The 13,979-nt window shown below is 43.2% G+C and overlaps 1 long non-coding RNA gene across 1 annotated transcript; it reads left to right on the top strand.

Annotated features, from left to right (window-relative positions):
• The first annotated feature begins 5,700 nt into the window (after nucleotides 1–5,700).
• Nucleotides 5,701–6,710, top strand: LOC143505612 (uncharacterized). The gene is made up of 3 exons (XR_013127903.1): nucleotides 5,701–5,778; nucleotides 6,495–6,542; nucleotides 6,624–6,710. It is a non-coding gene; the product is annotated as an uncharacterized LOC143505612 (long non-coding RNA).
• Nucleotides 6,711–13,979: the final 7,269 nt, after the last annotated feature.

Genomic DNA, 13,979 nt, shown 5'->3' with positions numbered 1-13,979 from the left:
TGTAATTTAGAAAACATGCATAATGGGGCTGTCATGGTTGTCCTCTCCTTACACCTGTTTCTCATCACATCATTATTTAAACCGTGTGGACCCTCTACTCCACATGTGTCAAAGTAAGTTGATTACTGGACTGGAAATAGTAGCGCGTTATATTACTCGTTACCGAAAAAAGTGGTAAGATTAGAGTAACGCGTTACTAAGTAACGCGTTACTGACATCACTGACTTTGACATCCCTGCTCTACTCCCTACAAAGTATTGCCTGCATTGTTGGACAGCATACCAAGCTATTCTTTCATCCTGTTTTCCCTTTATGGTTCGACTCGTTTTGTGCATTTTAGCTCTCTTGGATTTGCCCTGCTATACCTTTGCCCGGTTTCTACTGCTACTCTAATCCTGACCTGGACCGTATTGACCGTACTGAGCTTGGATTGTGTATTTCTCCCTGTTCCCCCGGAATTTCCTGGGAGATACTCTCTATCTATTACTAACCATCACCACTTTATAACTAGATAAATATGAATGCACAAATGTTTCTTTTAATTAAATAAATGAATGAAAGTATTTTGGAGCGATTTGGTTGTTAATGGGGGGCTGGATGAAAGCACACATGATAAAAGCTGTTGCTAATTTCTCAAAAATGCTGCCTGCACAAACTCAGGTTTCTCAAGAAGTGTAAAATGTGGCAATCACTATTGATAATGCAGATAAAGACATTCCCCTGGGGGTTTCTTACCATGTTTTTCTTAAGAAATTGCTTTTGTCTATTTTGCAACCCTTTCTGCATTTCTGCATGTTGAATTTCTAACTGACATTCTATCTGACATTTTGTTTACTATTTTGGTGAAATTGACTGTGGAATCACAATCAGCTTGGAGCAATTTGAGGTTTTTTTTACTACCATAAACATAGTATTGTTAACCATGTAAATCCTGTAAAGCTGCTTTGTGACAACATGTGTTGTGAAAGGCGCTATATAAATAAATTTGACTTTGACTTTGACTACCACATACACACAGGACAAAACAAAACAGCTATGACATTTTAACAGAAACATGTGCTTCAGATACAATTCATTTAGAATAGACCAAATGTCCATACATGTGATTTGACCAACACCACCTTGTTTTCAGTATAAAACTCAACCACTTATCTCTCTGTAGTTTGTTTTCAATGTTAAACTTCACATTTCTCTCTGGGTTCTTTTCAGTAAGAAATTGCATCACAGTTCTGTCTGAAAGTTTTAAAGTGTAAAATTCCAAAGATCTCTATGAAGGCTGTTGTCATTGTAAAACTCTCAGGTCACCTCAAGCTCAAAGTATATGCCAAACTGATATTCTGTCTTGGGCATTGGCGTCACATTGACACTATTGTGCCACATTCTGTGTTGTGGAGGTCTTGGGCGTCGCTGCTGTCTTGCAGCTGAAATCCACAAAACCATCTCAGGGTCCCAGAGTACGAGCCACACCGGCCGAGTGTGACTTCTGCATCAAACAGCATAACAGTGTTGTAGCCTACTGTTGTACTGATGTTGCACAGCAAGCTGGAAGTCTCAGTTGCAAACTGCCTGGGATATCATCGGTACTCCACAGAGGAAATGCAGCTTATGGAGAGAGAGGTCACAACAAGGACACCTCTCACCCCGTCCATGGACTTTATTCTTTTACAGGAAGCACTACTTGAGCTTCACTCTAGAAGACAATATCAGCTTCTTACCCTCTGCTCTCAATCTGATGATCTACAATATCATTAACCAGTTCCATCAACCAATCTCTGTACTGCTTTTAATTAATGTATTTAAGTATAGCTAAATATAGATTAAGATAATTCTGAAAAGTCTGCACAGTTGTTGCTCTATAGGTAGGTGGAGCAAAAGCAGCATATAAATTGACATGTCTAAGTAAATACTGAAAACTGAATAATCTCACATAAGATCCAGGAGACGGGTAATCATTTTGTCCTATGCATGATTTTCATATTTATGCATTTTTTTGCTTTACTTTTGAGAAAAATATTAAATATTTCCAAACTTTCTTCTGTATTGTTCTGCCACTGCCACAGCTAAAAATAAGTAAAGAAATAAATGCTTTTTGTGCTTCATATTTAATAGAACTGTACCATCAGGTTACATCAGCTTTTTAAAAGATACAAAAACAATCTAAAGATTTTTTTTTTTGTTAGGAGAAAACTAATTCCCATCTAGCCAGCGCATTCTATCTGTGTGGGAGGAAGAGTTTATATTCTCCTCCTCTTTGTAGTGCAACACCAACAGTTCACAGACTGGTCACATACATATGAACAATCGGGCCGATAGCGGTTTGTGGTTTGAGTAACAGCTCTAAAACAAGATGAAGTGGATTTATCATGCAGAAAGTGTGCATTAACCCTCGCCCCCTCATATCTAATTGGATGGATTGTATGGTAGGGAGACCTAGCTCAACTTGGCACAATAGCCATATATATATATATATATATATATATTTATATATATGCTCAAAAAAATAAAGGGAACACTCAAATAACACATCCTAGATCTGAATGAATGAAATATTCTCATTGAATACTTTGTTCTGTACAAAGTTGAATGTGCTGACAACAAAATCACACAAAAATCATCAATGGAAATCAAATTTATTAACCAATGGAGGCCTGGATTTGGAGCCACACACAAAATTAAAGTGGAAAATCACACTACAGGCTGATCCAACTTTGATGTAATGTCCTTAAAACAAGTCAAAATGAGGCTCAGTATTGTGTGTGGCCTCCACGTGCCTGTATGACCTCCCTACAACGCCTGGGCATGCTCCTGATGAGGTGGCGGATGATCTCCTGAGGGATCTCCTCCCAGACCTGGACTAAAGCATCCGCCAACTCCTGGACAGTCTGTGGTGCAACGTGACATTGGTGGATGGAGCGAGACATGATGTCCCAGATGTGCTCAATCGGACTCAGGTCTGGGGAACGGGCAGGCCAGTCCATAGCTTCAATGCCTTCATCTCGCAGGAACTGCTGACACACTCCAGCTACATGAGGCCTAGCATTGTCCTGCATTAGGAGGGACCCAGGGCCAACCGCACCAGCATATGGTCTCACAATGGGTCTGAGGATCTCATCTCGGTACCTAATGGCAGTCAGGCTACCTCTGGTGAGCACATGGAGGGCTGTGCGGCCCTCCAAAGAAATGCCACCCCACACCATTACTGACCCACTGCCAAACCGGTCATGCTGAAGGATGTTGCAGGCAGCAGATCGCTCTCCACGGCCTCTCCAGACTCTGTCACGTCTGTCACATGTGCTCAGTGTGAACCTGCTTTCATCTGTGAAGAGCACAAGGCGCCAGTGGTGAATTTGCCAATCCTGGTGTTCTCTGGCAAATGCCAAGCGTCCTGCACGGTGTTAGGCACAGGTGTTAGGTGAGCACAACCCCCATCTGTGGACGTCGGGCCCTCATACCATCCTCATGGAGTCGGTTTCTAACTGTTTGGGCAGACACATGCACATTTGTGGCCTGCTGGACATCATTTTGCAGGGCTCTGGCAGTGCTCCTCCTGTTCCTTCTTGCACAAAGGCGGAGGTAGCGGTCCTAATTGACATCATAGGTAGACCTCAACTATGAGAGACAAAATGTGAAAAAAAAATTGAGAAAATCATTTTGTCTGACTTTTAAAAATTTATTTGCAAATAATGGTGGAAAATAAGTATTTGGTCACCTACAAACAAGCAAGATTTCTGGCTGTCACAGACCTGTAACTTCTTCTCATTACCTGTATTAATGGCACCTGTTTGAAGTTGTTAACAGTATAAAAGACACCTGCCCACAACCTCAAACAGTCACACTCCAAACTCCACTATGGTGAAGACGAAAGAGCTGTCGGAGGACACCAGAAACCGAACTGTAGACCTGCACCAGGCTGGGAAGACTGAATCTGCAATAGACTGATCTCAGCCCGTGGGGTCAAAATGATCACAAGAACGGTGAGGAAAAATCCCAGAACCACAAGGGGGGATCTAGTGAATGACCTGCAGAAAGCTGGGACCAATGTTACAAAGGCTACCATCAGCAACACACTACGACGCCAGGGACTCAGATCTTGCAGTGCCAGACGTGTCCCCCTGCTTAAGCCAGTCCATATCCAGGCACGTCTGAAGTTTGCTAGAGAGCATTTGGATGTTCCAGAAGAGTATTGGGAGAATGTCATATGGTCAGATGAAACCAAAGTTGAACTATTTGGTAAAAACACAACTCGTCGTGTTTGGAGGACAGTGAATGCTGAGTTGCATCCAAAGAACACCATACCAACTGTGAAGCATGGGGGTGGCAACATCATGCTTTGGGACTGTTTCTCTGCAAAGGGACCAGGACGACTGGTCTGTGTACATGAAAGAATGAATGGGGCCATGTATTGTGAGATTTTGGGTGCAAACCTCCTTCCATCAGCAAGGGCAATGAAGATGAAACGTGGCTGGGTCTTTCAGCATGACATGATCCCAAGCACACTGCCAGGGCAACAAAGGAGTGGCTTCGTAAGAAACATTTCAAAGTCCTGGAGTGGCCTAGCCAGTCTCCCGATCTCAACCCCATCGAAAACCTTTGGAGGGAGTTAAAAGTCCGTGTTGCCCGCCGACAGCCCCAAAACATCACTGCTCTAGAGGAGATCTGCATAGAGGAATGGGCCAACATACCAGCAACAGTGTGTGCCAACCTTGTGAAGACTTACAGAAAACGTTTGACCTCTGTCATTGCCAACAGAGGATATACAACAAAGTATTGAGATGAACTTTTGTTATTGACCAAATACTTATTTTCCACCATTATTTGCAAATAAATTCTTTAAAAGTCAGACAAAATGATTTTCTCATAGTTGAGGTCTACCTATGATGTCAATTACCGGCCTCTCTCATCTTTTTAAGTGGGAGAACTTGCACAATTGGTGACTGACTAAATACTTATTTTCCCCACTGTATAGGATGAACAGGGCCAAACATCAACAGGTTGACTAAACAAGACTGATAAACCCAACAAACACACAAACCATGAACAGGGGCTAAACAGTAACACGATTGGCTAAATTCAGGAACATAAAGAGTGAAGCTAAACTAACAAACAACATGAACAGAGAGAGAAACTCTATGCGTGATAAACATGAATATATTGAACAGAGTTCAATATGTACAAAAAAGTGTGTACCGCAAAGTGTACCGACATTGACCCGCAAAGGAATACTAGAAAGACAGGGATTAAATAACAAACCAAATGAACCACAGAAACAAAGGACAGCTGAAAATATGCACATAGCCTTGTGACAAAATATATGTGTCTGCCATACCAGATTCTGAAGGATGTGATTCCTGGATATGACATCACTCCTGATGCAGCAATGACTAAAATGATTTATGTACTGAGATTACTGTGACGTTCGGTGCGGCGTGAAGGATGAGACACGGATCCCTCTGTGGCGACAGACGTCACTTTTATTTGAACACACAGATAGCGCATATATCGCACGTAAAACACGTAACAGAACGGCAACGTGTGGACTTTAGACAACGACGAGCACAGGACACTGCGCGAACGCACATTAAGTAGACAAACCACATAAGTCCCACTTGATTACGAGACGAGCCACAGGTGAGACGGATGATCACAAGACATAACCGCACCTACGGAGATCCACAGACGCAGACTAGGAGTCGTAGACGACGTAAACACATGCCCAAAAGGGAGGGGCCGGGGTCCTCAACGTGACAATTACCTTTAGGGCCAACAGAGAAGTGTAAGGTGTGTATTATTTTATTCACTTTTTTAATAAAATTATTTTATTAATTTATTCACTATATTGTCATATGAGGTGAAGGTTTCAGTGTAACGTGAGCACATTAAGAACTGTCACATCAGAACCTGTGGGTTTTTTTTGTTGTTCTTGCCTCTGATGCATTGGTGTTATTACTGTTAATCCTCCACATCACCAGTAGGGACTAACATAGATGAATGATGTGTTGGCACACGGCAAATAAAATAACGCACATGTTGGAGTAGAACTAAATCTAACAAATATGTCCGGTTGTGTTTATCTGATTGTGCAGCATATTGATGCTATCAATGAGTAATTTATATCACAGTTAGACTGTGAAAACATTACATTGCCGACATTGCTAACTCCTCTCCTGTATTCACACCTTGGGGAATATAAGTAAAACAGCTGAGAAATAGCAAATGCTATGTAGCTGGCAATTTTTAATTTCTTATCCTACTCATGGATAACAGCCAAACTCAAATTATTATTTTTGTTAGACTTCTTTGTTCATTGGATTATTACTGCAGTTATGTGTCATCTTGCAGCTGCATCTGGATCATATAAGGATCATGTGGACTGATTTGAGTCTTATGAATCATCACGTTAAGAAGATCAAAATTAGGCAGTGACAGTACCTGTTCATTCATGTTACTGTATATGGCAAAACATTGTTTTATTCTTGTTTGTTGGTGTATTTCAGATAATGCCGCACAGTTTGTATGGAGAGTCGTGTGCTCCAGTTCTAAATGTAAGACACTTTCTGTTCAAAAGGAAATTGTTCAGGACCATAATGGTGCTTATTCTGAAGTCCTTTTTTTCTGCACTGTAGTCCGTATTCAGGAGAAATCCGAACATGAAACAATGGAGCCATGAAGGAGCCACACGCAAACAGCTGTGTCCAAATGTCCTGATGACCTGACACATCCTGAATAAAATCTAAAACACAGGATTACATTTTAAAGTTCTACTCTTTCTTTTAAAATACTGCTAAAACAGCATCTTTGAGGTATAAGCAGATCAGTAAATACGTCTTTCCCAATATTATAGTTTCCCCCTTTGGCATCATGGTTTTTTTCTTATTTTGTCTCCACACTCTTGCCCTATTCCCCATCATGTATTGTGAAGATGCCAGTAGCTCTGGCCCATCACAGAGACTCTACAGACATTCCTGTGATGGACTAAATGCTGTACTTAACTCTTCATGTGGGATTCTCAGGGGGACTGGCGGCCCAGCCAGCTCCTTCCTTATAGTGGTCGAAGGGCCCTCGGCCTACTGAAGGAGGGGAGGGGGGTTACAGGTCCTGGGAATACCTGAGGACTGAGATGTACACAATGGATGGACATATTAATTATTATTCTTGTCATAGTGCACTAAACGTAAAATGTTAGGTATATATTGTGTTACTGCAGTAATGTAATGTATGTATGTTATGTTTGTGTTTATAGGTAACCCCTGCTAGTAGTAATGGTATGCCCCAGCTTAATTAAGGGGAGGGGCTACTAGTATAAGAGGGCTTCCTCTCAGAGGCTAAGGGGGGGAGAGGTTGGTTGGTTAATGTTGGTTATTGAATATTGGAAGTAATTGTGTTGAGCCCACGAAAGTCAGGGGCTAGACTGGCTGCTGTTTGCCAGTGCTTGCTTAAAGTGCTGCTTATAAGCCTTTAGATAGATAGATAGATAGATAGATAGAGCTTTATTTATCCCTTGGGACGGATCCCTTCAGGAAATTGTATTTTTCCAGTAGCAGCGTTACAGTACCATAATGTTAACAAGGTAGTATTACAATTTAAAAATATCACTAAAACAAGATTAAGCACACAACATAATAATAATAATAACAGTAATAATAATAAACATAAACTAAGAAAAAACGGCAATGTATAAAAGGATAAGAGGATGCAATTGCACATAGCCCATTATGAGGTATTGTGATTTGGATGAACTGATTGATTAAATTGTGTCATCATATTACACATAGCCCAGTTTATAGGTGATCAGCTCAGCTGATTCCCAAACATTCTCAGTCTACCCATTGGCACATCCACCTATTAACTCCTTCCCCCTCGTTCCCAGAGAGGAGTTGTATAGTTTGATGGCCTGAGGGACAAAAGAGTGTTTGAGTCTATTAGTCCTGCACCTGGGGAGTAGTAGTCTGTCACTAAACAGACTCCTCTGTTGTATGATGACCGTGTGCAATGGGTGACTGGTGTTATCCAGGATGTCCAGTAGTTTGTTCAGTGTCCTTTTTTCTGCTACCGTCACCAGAGAGTCCAGCCTAGTGCCGACAACAGATCCTGCCCGCCTGATCAGTTTTTCTATCCTGGAAGAGTCCTTCTTGGATATACTGCCCCCCCAGCAGACCACGGTGTAGAACAGGACACTGGCCACTACCGTCTGGTAGAAAGTCAGCAGGAGTTTTCTGCATATGTTGAAGGACCGAATCTTCCTGAGAAAATACATCCTGCTCTGTCCCTTTTTGCACAGTTGCTCTGTATTGCAAGACCAGTCCAGTTTATTGTTCAGCCACAACCCCAGGTACTTGTATGATGCAACCATCTCCACCTCATCCCCTCCTACCATGATCGGTCGTGGCTTGGGTCTAGACTTCCCAAAGTCGATGACCAGCTCTTTGGTTTTTGTGGTGTTGAGCTGTAGGTGGTTTGCATTGCACCAGGTTGTAAAATCCTTCACTAGGCTCCTGTACTCCTCCTCCCTGTCATCCCTGATACACCCGACGATGGCTGTGTCATCTGCAAACTTCTGGATGTGACACAGCTCAGAGTTGTACCAGAAGTCAGCAGTGTAGAGGGTGAAGAGAAGAGGGGCCAGCACCGTGCCTTGAGGTGCTCCTATGCTGCTGATCACAGTGTCAGACGTGATGTCCACCATCTTGACATACTGTGGCCTGTTAGTGAGGTAGCTGATGATCCAGACAACCAGGCAGGGGTCCACACACATCCTGTTCAGCTTATCCTGGAGTAAAAGAGGCTGAATGGTGTTAAAAGCACTTGAGAAGTCCAGAAAAAGAATCCTCACTGTGTTCTTATTGTCCAGGTGTGAATGTGCTCTGTGTAGTAGGTAGAGGATGGCGTCATCCACGCCAACACCTGCCCGGTAAGCAAACTGCAGTCCATCCTGAGCATGTTGTATCTGGGGACTGAGGAGGCAGAGGAGGAGCCGCTCAAACGTCTTCATAATGTGCGATGTTAGTGCCACAGGTCTAAAATCATTCAGTTCACTGGGTCTGTTCTTTTTGGGAACAGGAACTATACATGAAGTTTTCCATATGGTGGGCACTTTTCCCAGCTGCAGGCTGAGATTGAAGACACGTTGTAGCGGTTCACACAGTTCATCAGCACAGTTCTTCAGTACACGAGGTAATACCATGTCAGGTCCAGGCGCTTTTTTGGGGTGGAGCTTCCTTAGTTGTTTCCTGACTTGGTCTGAAGTGATGTTTGCTGAGGTCTGTGTTGTGGTTGTGTTGTGTAGGTGTTGTGTTAAGGTCAGAGTTGAAGTTGCTGTGGTGGGAGGATAGTTGGGGGTGGGGTTGCCTGCTGCAGTATCTGGAGGAGGGTGTGATAATGAAGAGAGGGGAGATGGCTGTAGTGAATGGGGGGTTGAGGAGGACGTGGCCTGGTTAAATCTGTTGAAGAAGATGTTCAACTCATTCACTCTATCCACAGTCCCCTCCCCCGCTCTCGTCTTGGTGTTATGGCCTGTGATGTTTTTGAGACCATTCCATACCTCTCTCATGTTGTTATCTGCAAGCTTCTGCTCAATCTTCCTCCTGTAGCTATCTTTGGCTTCCCTCACACAGTGTTTTAGATCCAGATGTGCTGCTCTCATCGCCTCCCGGTTCCCGTTTCTAAAGGCAGCTTTTTTTGTGTTGATTGCAGCCTTAACTTTCTGTGTGACCCATGGCTTGTTGTTGGGGTAGCATCGTACGGTTTTTATGGGGGAGACCACATCTGTACAGAAGTTAATATAATCTGTCAGACAGTGTGTCATCGTCTCGATGTCTTCACAGTGAGAATTGAGAAGAACATCCCAGTCTGTGTTACTGTAACAGTCCCTCAGCTCTTCTTCCATTTCTGGGGTCCACTTCCTGGTGGTTCTGGTAGTTGGAGGCAGCCTTTGAACGAGGGGGGTGTACATAGGCTGTGCATGTAGTAGAACGTGGTCCGACTTCCCCAGGGGGGGCAGGGCTGTGACTCTGTATGCCTCTTTTACATTAGCATATAGGAGGTCTATTGTCCTGTTGTTTCTTGTTGGACAGTCCACGTTCTGATAAAATGCAGGCAGTGTAGAGTCCAGAGTAGCATGATTAAAGTCCCCAGAAATTAAGATAAATGCATCAGGGTGCTGTGTCTGTAATTTTGCAGTCGCTAAGTGAATGTGCTCACATGCTGCGGCTGCGTCCACCCTCGGTGGAATGTAAACACAGAGAGCGATCACATGACTGTATTCTCGTGGAACATAGTAGGGCCGGCAGCTAACAGCTAGTAACTCCAGATCCGAACAGCATAAGACTATCTTTACAGATATATGACCGGGGTGACACCAGCGATTGTTAACATAGATGATCAACCCCCCACCTTTGCTTTTCCCGCATGATTTTTTGTCTCTGTCCGCTCTCACAGCAGTGAAGCCAAGCAGGTCCACGTTAGCATCCGGTATTAGCTCAGTTAGCCATGACTCCGTAAAGATAAGCAAGCTGCACTCACGGTAAATCCGCTGATTGATTAGTGCGGACAGCTCATCAACCTTATTAGGTAGCGAGTTCACATTCCCCATGATAACGGAGGGAATAGGTGGTTTGTAGCGCCTCCGATTGTCGGATAGCCTAGCCCAGTGGTTCCCAAAGTGGGGGGCGCGCCCCCTAGGTGGGGCGCGGAGCTATTGCAGGGGGGGCGCGGAGCTTGAAAGTAAAACGTGCACATGTGTCAATATTAGGGATGCACCGATTCCGATATTAATATCTGAAAAAATTCTAGATCGGGTATCGGGGACAATGTGACCGATCCATAAAAACAGATCTATTCACTCTAATTATATGCTTGTATTGCTTGCTTTTCGGAGTTAGTTCAACCCTAATACTCGCGCTGGTGGTATTCCACTTAGTCCGTTTATTTGCTGGTTGACCAAAATAAACCTGGGCTCCAGCAATACTTCACTGTTCATACATGAACTGGTGAGTTGTCCAAAGCTCATTTAATGCGTTACTTACAGAAATAAATTAAAGAGCAGTGGTCTGACTCGGTCTACGGCGGAAAGCTAAAAAAACAATATTCCATACGCACGCTCAACTCGCTCCCTTAAAGAGACAGTACACATATTTCTGGCCGTTACATGCTTTGTGCTCTGCGTGATGTCTGCGCTTGCAAACTAGCCGCATATGTATTGCTGTTTCTCTTATTTCATCTCCTTATTTATTTTAAATTACATTTAGAATTCTTGAACCATTTAAAATGTTTCTTGCAGTTAATTTTTTTCATGTTTGACCAAAGTTGTGAACCTATTGTTTTTGTAAGTTTTCAACACATCCCTAGTCAATATGGGGGGGGGGGGGGGGGGGGGTGTAGGGGGGGCGCAAAAATATTCTCATCTACTAAAGGGGGGCACGGCAGAAAAAGTTTGGGAACCACTGGCCTAGCCTTTAGCTTAGCACCGGCCTTGCTTCCTCGGGCTCTCCTCCTTAGCTCCTCCGGAATGGGATGTCGGTTTCCGCATCGCCCCATTGTTCTCAATCCCAGCAGTGGGCTTTGCGGGCTTGAGTACTTTTTATATGTTATATGTACAGTTTTTCTTTACATTTACTAGTGTCAGTAATTTACGCCTTTGCTGGAATCCACCATTAAAACATCTGGAACTGGAACTCCTGTGCCTGTATTCATCTCACTCTCTGTAGTGAACCCACCTCCATATTCACCCACTCGTAGTACCACGTTCACATGTATTGATTACACAATAAGGAGAAAAACAAGAAACAAAGTTTTTATCAGTAAACCAGCTACATTTACATTTACATTTACGGCATTTAGCAGACGCTCTTATCCAGAGCGACTTACAAAGTGCTTTGCTTCTGATCACAGAATACATCCTAGGAAATAGTACAAATAGGCCAGAATTCAAGACACCATTGAGTCAGACTACTACTAAACTACAGGAGTCAGTATCATTACCTAGTGTTTTGCAAGTTAGACATTTGCCTAGAAGCACAAATAACCATAAACAGACATACCACTTGCCGTTGTTCTTAAATTGTATCAGCTGAATTAGTGCTCTGGTAAGAACTCAACAAACAGGTGAGTCTTCAGTCTACGCTTGAAGATAGTAATAGACTCTGCAGTCCTAGCAGCTAATGGAAGATTGTTCCACCATCTTGGAGCCAGGACGGAGAATAGTCTGGAGCTTTGTCTTCCATGAGACTTTAAGCATGGAGTTTCAAGTCGAGCCAAGCTTGAGGTTCTAAGTGTTCGCTGTACAGATCGGCTTTTTACCATGGACATCATGTAGGGAGGGGCCAGTCCATTTTTGGCTTTGTAAGCAAGCATCAAGGTTTTATATCTGATGCGTGCTGCTACTGGAAGCCAGTGAAGAGAACGTAGTAGAGGAGTCACATGTGAGAACTTGGGTAGATTGAAGACCAGTCGTGCTGCAGCATTCTGAATTAGTTGTAGAGGTCTGATGACCCGTAGAGGAAGACCTGCAAGTAGGGAATTGCAGTAGTCCAGCTTAGATATTACTAGAGACTGCACAAGCACTTGAGTAGCTTCCTGTGAAAGGAAGGGTCGTATTCTTCGTATGTTGCAGAGGAGAAATCTGCAGGATCTGGTCAGCTTTGAAACATGTGTTGAGAATGTTACACCCAGGCTTTGAGCAGTTTCTGATGGTGTTAACAAGATGTTCTCAAAGGAAACTGTGAGGTCGTTGTGTGGGTTTGGGGTTCCTGGAATGTACAAAAGCTCAGTTTTGCTAGGGTTGAGCTTCAAGTGGTGAGTAGTCATCCATGCAGCAATATCTGTCAAGCATGCCGAGATACACCTAGAGACCTGGGTGTCAGAATGAGGGAAGGAAAGAATTAGCTGGGTGTCATCAGCATAGCAATGATAACAGAAACCATGAGACAAAATAATGTCACCAAGGGAATGAGTATATAATGAGAAGAGAAGAGGGCCTAGGACTGAGCCTTGGGGGACTCCAGTGGAAAGTTTACATGGATTGGATGTAGATCCTCTCCATGTTACCTGATAGGAACGGTCTTCAAGATATGACTGGAACCATTTCCAAGCAGAGCCAGTCACACCGAGGCTAGAAAGAACAGAGAGGAGGATGTTGTGGTTGACAGTGTCAAAGGCTGCAGAAAGGTCTAGAACAGGGGTACTCAAATAGAAATGATGGTGGACCATATTTTATTTTTTCAATCACTAAAGGGGCGGGTTACGGGGGGGGGGGAGTGGCGAACGCATTTGGGCGTCTGCTACGTGTTTGTTGTTGCCATAAAGGCAATCCCCGGCAGCGTCTTGCGATTTCAAAATAAGAGCGGATAGCGCGATTGAAAAAAAAGATTCCAAAAAAAAAAACTTTTCAAAACAGCTCGCGGGCCAGAAATAGATAGCCCGCTATTTGAGTATGGGGGGTCTAGAAGAATTAATACTGATGATAGCTTTTTAGCCTTGGCATCATGGAGCTTCTCGGTCACTGCTTTGAGGGCAGCTACATCCTGCCCTATGCCTTACCTTCATATGTAACATAATGTGTTGCATGAAATGTTATAATATAAAGCTTTACTTCATATCGATTTACGTCTGTAAATTGTGTTTTTGTCTGTTTTAAAGCACATTTGTTTGTTACACTCATTTAAGTATATATGCTGTCTTGACAGAGTAGTTTTTATTAGAAAGTGACAATCATTCTTAGCATGAATTCTTTGGTTAAGGAAGTAATTGTGGTGGAAATTTGGTGATTTCCATTTATGTCAGGCTTTCTTAGTATACATTAAACATATTAGATATAGGGGTTAGAGATCTTTTTACATATATGTGTGTTAATCATGGCACTGAAGTCATTCTCGTGACTTCAGTAGACCTCAGATGTGTGTGTGTGTGTGTTCTCTGGCCTCGGCTGAGGCCTAATCTGATGTTCCTCTGGTGTTCTAAAACTGACCTCGCTGGAAGACGCCTAA

Source organism: Brachyhypopomus gauderio, unplaced genomic scaffold (genome assembly GCF_052324685.1).
Source record: "Brachyhypopomus gauderio isolate BG-103 unplaced genomic scaffold, BGAUD_0.2 sc403, whole genome shotgun sequence".
NCBI lineage: Eukaryota > Metazoa > Chordata > Actinopteri > Gymnotiformes > Hypopomidae > Brachyhypopomus > Brachyhypopomus gauderio.
The sequence above is the reverse complement of the archived record's forward strand: the minus strand, read 5'-3'. Positions and strand labels throughout refer to the sequence as shown.